This window comes from Falco rusticolus, chromosome 4, assembly GCF_015220075.1.
Source record: "Falco rusticolus isolate bFalRus1 chromosome 4, bFalRus1.pri, whole genome shotgun sequence".
Lineage (NCBI taxonomy): Eukaryota > Metazoa > Chordata > Aves > Falconiformes > Falconidae > Falco > Falco rusticolus.
The window spans coordinates 48,372,748-48,380,417 of NC_051190.1; positions in this window are offsets into that span (position 1 = coordinate 48,372,748).

Consider the following 7,670-nt stretch of genomic DNA (forward strand, 5'->3'; position numbering starts at 1 on the left):
CTGGGAAGTTGGGGGACTGGGATGGGGAAGGTGCGAGGCACGGCTGCTGACATCATCTGCCAGGGACAGATGGGGACACGGCTGTGCCCAGGGACCTGCTGGGGAGCAGGGACCCTGGCAGCCGTGGCCAGTCCCCTGCGCCATGGGTGAGACCGGTGCCCTGGCATTCCTGTTTCACCTCTCTCTTGCCTTGATGTGTTTTGCCATTTAGCACCATTTTGCCCCAAGTCCCACGTTTTTTCTGTATCTTTTCCCAGACAGGACTCCGAGTATCCTGAGCGTGCTGAAGTTTCACGGCCCATTAGGAGAAGGGAATGACATCCCTATCGGCCGGGTTCACCGCTCTGGGCTGCCGAGCAGCAGGGAGCGAATTACGAGCAGGCTGGGAGCTGGGCTGCAGCCTCCAGCGAGGACGGGATTACTCGGGATGCAGCCGGCGAGGATGCACAGAGGATGCAGTGGACCCAGAGGTGCTGGGACCCCAATCTCTGTGGCTGCCTGTCGCGGGGGTCCATTGTTGCAGAGCCGAGGTGGGTGTTTGCTGCTCTCAGAGGGACTGTTTTCCTCGTACGGGGTCTGTGGCCCATGCGGGCAGCCCCTAAACTCCCCTCTGCCCCTGGCACTGCTCAGCACCCTCCTTAATTAATTTTGCAGACTACACAGCCGTTTTTGATGAAAAACATCCCACAAAAAGCCAATGAACAGTCACCAAGCAACACTCCGGCCTCTTCTAATGATATTTTCTTTGTGGTTTTGGTTTGGAATATCTTTCTGTTAAATGAAGAAAGAAGCCCCTCTCTTGGACCGAAATGATTTGAGTTTATCCCTTCATTTTCTTGCATTCCTAAATGCTCAGCTCCGGTGCTTGGGGCTTAGTAGGAGTTTGAAATTAGCCGTAGCAGGGCCAGGATGCTGACCTCTTTACCGGTTCCCTTTCTGCCATCTTCTGCACCATCCTTGCTTGTGCCACCACTGATGCATCTGCATCCTCAATTCCTTTGCCACGTGTGCTCGGGTTTTATGAGGGGGCAATGCCCGGCTCGTCTTGTGCGTGGCTGTTTGCAGCAGGCACGAGGGGAGCTGCTGCTGTCAGCAGGAAGGATTTGTCTCATCTCAAGCTGGAAACATGGCACTTGTGTTCACCAGCACTTTCACCAGGTATAATCTTGCAGTTGCATCCTCTAGGGAAGGTGTTTTATCCAGCATGGTATATAGGAGCCAGCCCCGGGCATGCTCCTTCCCTGGACATTTCCAGCTCCTTCCAGTATGGTTGTATTTTATCTGTGGAGCTCTGTAAGGATTTTGTTCCGTCATCCAGGAATTTTTATGACTCCTTTGTGTGTATATAATGCGATTGCCCTGGAACAGAGAGAAATTAATCATTGTTCCTGTGTTAGTTTTCAGGAATTTCTAATGTCTATGTTTTTGTTCATCTGTCATGTCCAGATGTGGGGTCCATGGGCTATTTGACATTTAAAATGACTTAATTTCTTAGATTTTTCCCCTCAGTGTTTACGAACACTTGTTCATAGTAGATTTTGTGTGTGACATTATGTACCACGCATTTTCTGACCAGTTCCAATTTTCCACTCCATCCTAGTGCTTCACATCTCTTCTTGATACAGATCATGTCTCCAAACTCATCTCCCAATGGATCAATGAGGTGAGCAAGGTTCCGAGAGATACCCGCTGCGCATCCCTCCCTGGGTCAAATGACATGGGAATCCAGGGCTGTTTGTGGCTCTTTGAAGATGCTGCATAGGGAAGACATCCAAGATGGGGCACAGTGCCCAGTCCCCGTTCTCCAGCCAAGCTGTAGATGCCACAAGGGACCAGGACGAGGTACCCGTGGTATCTGGTGGCAGCTGGTTTTGGCCCCAAGCCTGGGAACAGGCTTACTCAGCCATTCTCATCTGCCAGATCTCTCATTTTGGGGAACTGCTGCCTCTTTCACAAGTCTCTACCCTTTGCAGTGGGCAGACCGGCCGGGTGCTACTCCTGCCTGTGTCCCGCTCCCTCCTGCATGGAGGTCTGCTCTGGGAAACTGCGCGGTGCATCCTGGGTCTGTCCTGGGAAGGTGCGTGGTGCGGGGCAGGCATTGCCCTTTGGGGCTCTGCGTTGCCCCTGGTTCGCCTGGGTCGCTGTAGGCAGGTTGCTTCACCACAGCCTTCAACTCCGTAGGGCCACCATGCCAGGGCCAGCTTTGATCAGGAGACACCTGAGGTCTTTTCGCACCTTCTAGGGGACACACAGCAGGACGGGAGGCCAAGTGCGTGGTGGCTATGAAGTCTGGCTTCATCTCCCCATGGAGACAAGGTAGAGCTCGGCTGCTGCAAGGCCAGAACTGGGTTGTTGCACATCCATTCCCTGTGCCTGTCACCTGCCCCCTGCTCACGCAGCTCAAAGGCAGCACTGAAAGCTTTCCAGTCCATGCAGCTACAGGCAACAGTTTTATGAGCATCCCTCCTTGTCCTGGCACATCCCTGCGAGATGCCCAAGGTGGGCATCCTTTGCAGGTACCCAGATGTGCAGCCTGCTCAGGCTCCTTTTGTAGCTGCAAGCAGGAAACACTGGAAGAGCAAAGGGAAATCTGCAGGCTCTGCTCACAGCCACCCTGCAGAGCAGCAGCTGGCAGGTAGATCAAACTGGGGGGGATCCAGGGTAGCTTGACTGGTCAGCAAGAGGCAGCCAAGCCAAATGCGAGCAACTCCCAAACCTCCTCCCCAAGCCAGAGGCTCCCAGTCACACTCTGGGTTTCATTCCTCCTGATTTTAGGCAGAAGGTGCTGGTCCCAGCCCCGCCAGGTGCAGCAGGGTGAGGTGTGGGGACTGCAGATGCTGCGACCAGACAGGATGACATCTGGGCTCTTAGCAGACGCTGCAGGATAGATGGCAGCTACATATCACGGACCATATTACACATGTCATTAGGAAAATGTTAGTTAAAACAAAAGATGCAAATTGTACCAGGCTGTGCTTCCTGAGCGCTCTGCAAAGCCTTTGCAACGTCATGTGCTTTTTCTGTGGCTCTGTAATGGCTTCGACGCTTTCTTGGGCACGTTTGCTCCTGCTCCATTGAGGCTGTTTTGCATTAAATTGTTTGTTTAACAGCTACTGGGTTTTTGGCAGGACAACTGTTGCCTTCTGCGGGTTGCAGAGCAGGAGGGTGTCATGCAGTGCTGCTTTGCAGAGCAGCCAGGTGCATCAAGGTGAATCCTCCTCATTTCAGAAAGAAGAGCAGCAGCACCCATTGCTGCTGCCCACCCCACGGCTCCCACCACCTCACAGAACCCCACGGGCTCGGGCCAGGTGCACGCTGTGGCAGGGGCACACACCTCTGCAGATCCTGCCAGGGCTGTGGGGACCTGAGGCAACCGTGGGCCAGGCTCTGTAGACCACTCCTGGGAAGGTCCCCTGATGGGCCAAGGTCGCCCAGATCCCAGACCCCCAGCAAAACCCTCCAGACTCAATGTGTGCTAAAGAAAACAGTCCCAGCGTATTAATACTTGCAAAAACAAACACTAGGCAAACAGAAGGACTGAGCCAGCCATAAAGAGAGCACCAAGTCTCTCCTAGACCTCTGATCCCTCCATCCCTACGGCTGTTGCCTCCCTGAACGCCCCATGCCAAGAGCAGCCTCTAACTGTCTTCAGCTGTGCCCTAGCAGGTCTGTCCCAGCATGGCTGCTTCCCAAGGGGCACCTACACACCCCCCCCTCCCCAAGCCATATTCGCCTCTTTTTCAGATCTCTTCAGCATCTCCAGCCCTCCCATTGCAAAGTAACGTCTTGATTTCCAACAGGGCGAAGCTCTGCTTGCATGGGGGAGTGCGGCGCGGAGCCACCCCAAGGGGGACATGGCACAGCCACCGCGGACCCTGCGGCGTCAGCAGCTCAGCTGGGGGCCTTGCAAGGCTTCTCACCTCTCCTCAGCGTTCTCAATTTTTTCCTTTTTTTAATTTTAGGAGCAAGCAGGCTTGGGTGGCTCCTGAGCCCACCAAGTACAATCAGACTGACGCTGCGGCCCCGTGGCAGCTGGAAGAGGTGACCCCAGCTCCCCATGCGATGGCAGAGGAAGCAATGTGGGCGAGGTGTGCCCACCGCTCGCCCTTGGAGCGCTCGTCCTGCCGAAAGACGAGTCCGAGGGTGCCCCTGGGCGTGCGCTACACTGGTGGCAGGTCCAGAAAGACAGCAGGGGTGGCTGAGGAAGGAGTAAAGGAAATCCTGACACCCCAGGGCAGAGGAAGCAGCTGGGGAGCAGCGCCAAAAGCCGTGTGCTGTAGCCCATGCGTCATCCTAAGGTAACACTTCGACAGTCTCCTGCTGAACTGGGCGAGTGTTTTGGGGATGGTGGCATGGCGATGGTTAGAAGGGACACCTGGAGGTGACAGGTCCAACCTTCCATGCAGGGCAGTGCCTTGCTTATGTTGCTCAGGGCCTTATCCTGGGGAGCTTTGACCATCTCCAAGGTCACCAGCCTCTCTGGGAGCTGGCCAGGGAGGGCTGGTGGATGAGAGAGGGAGGTAGCCCTGGCTTCAGCAGCTCCCTGGTCCCTAAGGGACACTGGGGGATGGAGGGGGGCCAGGTCTGAGGGTGCCAGCCCCCAGCTCTGTCTGCTGCTGAGGATGAGGGACCTGGTCCCTGAGGTCCAAGTAGGGGGAGTCAGGGGCTTCAGCCCCTCTGCGCAGGAACCTGCTGGGGAGAGCCGATGCTGAGCGCATCCTGAACACCAGCCACCAGCCCCAATGCTGCCAGGGCTTGGGGCACAGACACGGTGGGGAGCACTGGGAGGCTCCCTCCACCCTAGCTTGCCCTGCACATTTAAGGGTGTTTAAAGGATATTTAAGGGTGTTTAGGTATGTTTAGGAGCTCACTCTTCTCCCTGGGACTAGAACAGGCAAGGGAGACCGTGTAGGAGATGCTGTAACCAGCAGAGTGGTCCCAAAGCTGCCCCAGTGTGGGTGGCACAGCTGGAGCTGGAGGGGACCCGCAGCCTCCCCGCCTGCCACCCCCCGGGGTGCCCCCACTTGGAATTTGCTGCCGAGGAGGAGGCGCTGCATGCAGCGAGTTGGGAGCGTTCTCAGCTGCTGGCGGCATACGGGTGGCTCTCTGCTCACCAGCCTGTGTCGGGGACCAGCCACCGCACCAACGTGTGCCTGCTCCGCGTCCTGCCTGGACACCCCTGGCGCTGGTGCCATCCAGCAGCATCCCAGGCTGGGGAGATGAAGGCTTTTGTGCAACAGGATCCCTCTAGATCTGCACTGGAGATGTACGGGGCAGGCCTGAGAATGCCTCCAAGCCCCAGCCCTGCAAGAGGGGTCCTGGAGACGCACAGCTGGATGAAAGCAGACACATCTGGGTTGTATTCCCCACTCGGCTCCAGCCCTGCTGCCGGGGCTGGGCACCTTCCTCCCGGCTCCGGGCTGCTCCCTGCCCCCTGCTGCAGCCAGGGGACCTTTGGGGGCAGAGATGGGCTCTCCCCCAGGTGTATACAGAGCCACCCCTGCAGCCCCAGTGGGGGTGGCCAAAGGATTTCGGTGGTGCTGTTTCACCCCATTTTGAATTTTATTTTTTTCCCCCCTTTTGGTTGATTAAATCCAAGCACGGCTGATGTACTCACAACCCTTGCTCGCTGGTGCTGGCCAACACGCCAGTCTCCTCCAGCAGCGGGCAGAGCTGGTGGGTCCGGTACGGGCTGGGTCCTGCCCCAGAGCTGTCCCAAGGGGTGGTGGTGGCCATTCCTCCTGCTCCGCTCCGCTCTGGGTCACACCTACCACGCCCAGCATGGTCCCCAGCAGGCGGTGGCAGTTTGCCTTGGCTTTCCTTTGTGCCCAAACCCAAGCAAGTCTCCCCCATCCTGGGTACCTCCCCGCCTGTCGTCAATTAGAATTAGCTTTACTCTGTGTTTTCTTCCTGGTGCTTTTCCACAAATATCTGCATAAACAGGATTTCTCTTTTGTAGTTTTCCAATTGGAGCTATTCTATTTCAGGTTCTTTGTTTGTTTGTTTGCTCTGTGAAATTTGTGATGGTTTCCAGGAAAGGTGAAACCTTTCCAGGCTGCAGTGAGAAGCCCGGGGTGCCCCAGGTGGGGGACACGTGCCTGCCTCCCCCCGCACCCCGGCCAGCACGCGCCGCCTGCCCCGACCTGCACCCCTCCGACTTGCACAACCGCCAGCGGAAGGCACGGATCACATTTCTGCCAAACGCTGCCACAACGCAAACCTGATGGCACTTTTGGGGAGCTGGAGAAAGGGAGGGTTGAAGTGAACTGTTTCCGTACAATGGCAGGAAAGCAGGAAGCTGAGCTTTGCAGCGGTGTCCGCCTGCTCCTCCGGCCAGTTCCCCCAGCACGAAGCCTCACGCGGCTCGAAACCCGGGGCTGTGGCAGCCGCTGGTGCTTGCAAAGGGGCTGCAACAGGAGCGCAGAGAGGTAGGGGCTGTCTGTACCCACAAGCTGGCTGTTAACTCTGAAGACTCAATGATGACAGGCAACAGCAAGAACCGTTTGGTTTCTAACCAAGCCCGCAAAACGGAGAGATGATACTTTCTGTTTCTTTTTGTAAACTGAAGTGCCTTTCTGTGGTCATCCCCGAGGTGACTGCCGGTACCCACCTGCAAGGAGCCAGGGATGGGGATACTTCCATCAGTCCCACTGGCCCCAGGGTGAGCGGGGGGTGGGGTGGGGTGTGAATGAGGCTGGGGAAGAGTTTGACAGCTGACAAGTGGGAGAGATGACATGGGGGGATGTCCCTGGCTGGTTTCAAGCATCCCACCAAGGCCCCCAGGTGCACAAGCATCAGCTGTGGGTGCTGCTGTAGCCCTTCCCACCAAGGGGTTCGGTCCCCCCGGACAGGGCCACTGCAGGGCAGCCAGAGCCACCCTCTGACCTTGGCGAGGCTGAGGGGTGGCAGCATTTCGGGTGTGCGGAGTCCCAGATTTGCCTTAAATTAAAAGTTGTTTCTTGCGGGATTTAAATTCCTTGACATCGCTCTCTGTGTAGCTGACCTGGATTTATTTATTATTAGAAATAACTTCTCCCAACTTTGCCATATTAGAGCATCACTGCAGCTGGGGCCGGGGCCAGGAGCTTGGAGCTGGGATGTTTGTCACCCCGGTCCCTCATTGTCCCCAACTCTTCCAAGCCCTGCATGGCCGGGACAAATTGTAGGGATCTGTTACATGGCTGTGTGCCAAAGCTGGGAAAGACCATCGTCTCTGGGTTGCTCCAAACCATTTCTTTCTCTTCTGCAAACCAAGAAGTTGCTGGAGAAAAGAAACTTTTGGGATGAGATAAAGGGATGAGACTGAAAAATAAAACATTTTGCACGTGAAGAACATTTTAACTGACAAAGTATAATTTAATAAGAATCATTTGGGGAATGTGATGCACTCCTGGGGTTTTTAGCTTTGACCAACATAAAGTACAACTTTCCGGTGTATCTGATGGACCTGGCTTTTGGTTGGGATTTCGGGCATCTCCGCAGAGCGGGAGCCTCATCCCGGAGCCTGGGAGCTGCGGATCTGTGCGGCCACGCTGGTTCCTGACTCGGCACCGGGCGCAAGGACCGCGTGTGCCATGGGGGTGAATCCAACCCGACGGTTTGTTTCTCACACAGAAAGTGCGACCCCCGTCTCCGTGTCTTTGGCCAGCCCGTGCCCTGCGTGTGTGGGA